The sequence below is a fragment of the Trypanosoma equiperdum genome, assembly GCF_001457755.1.
Source record: "Trypanosoma equiperdum strain OVI genome assembly, contig: ctg_1335, whole genome shotgun sequence".
In the NCBI taxonomy this organism is placed as follows: Eukaryota; Euglenozoa; class Kinetoplastea; order Trypanosomatida; family Trypanosomatidae; genus Trypanosoma; species Trypanosoma equiperdum.
In genome coordinates, this window is record NW_027123322.1 from 9,912 (window position 1) to 10,445 (window position 534).

Below are 534 nucleotides of genomic sequence, written 5' to 3' on the forward strand. Positions count from 1 at the left end.
CAGGAGCGCTTCTTACGAAACTAATTTGACGACTGAAAAAATATCGTTTTCCATCATGTAAGCGAATCAGACTATATAAACCTTAAAAACAGCCACAAATATGATTCTATGGTGAAGCCTCGGATTCAAAAGTCGTACAAAAAGTGACGAACGGTGTGTAGAATTTAAGTGCTAAAGTGTCCCTTCTTAAGTTCAGAAAAGAGAGAAAGTTTTATAAAAACACATAGACCATCAACTACTGATATCTGCATTAAGACAAAACCAATATTGAAACTACGCCCCCGAAATAGTTACATCTTCTCCAACCATCTTTATGCAACTTCAAAAGGATGATGAAGGAAGTTTTTGCACTGTTGACGCCACTAGTTCTTCTGCTACCTCTTCAATTGAAAGCTTTCGAAAAAACCCAGAGTGTTTATGGTTGTAGTTTAAACTCATGCAACTCAAGGATGATGTAAGCTCATATTGAGTGCGAAACTAAGTAACATTGAAATTATTACAGTTGCAATGGGAGGTTTGTATAGCCATGTTAAA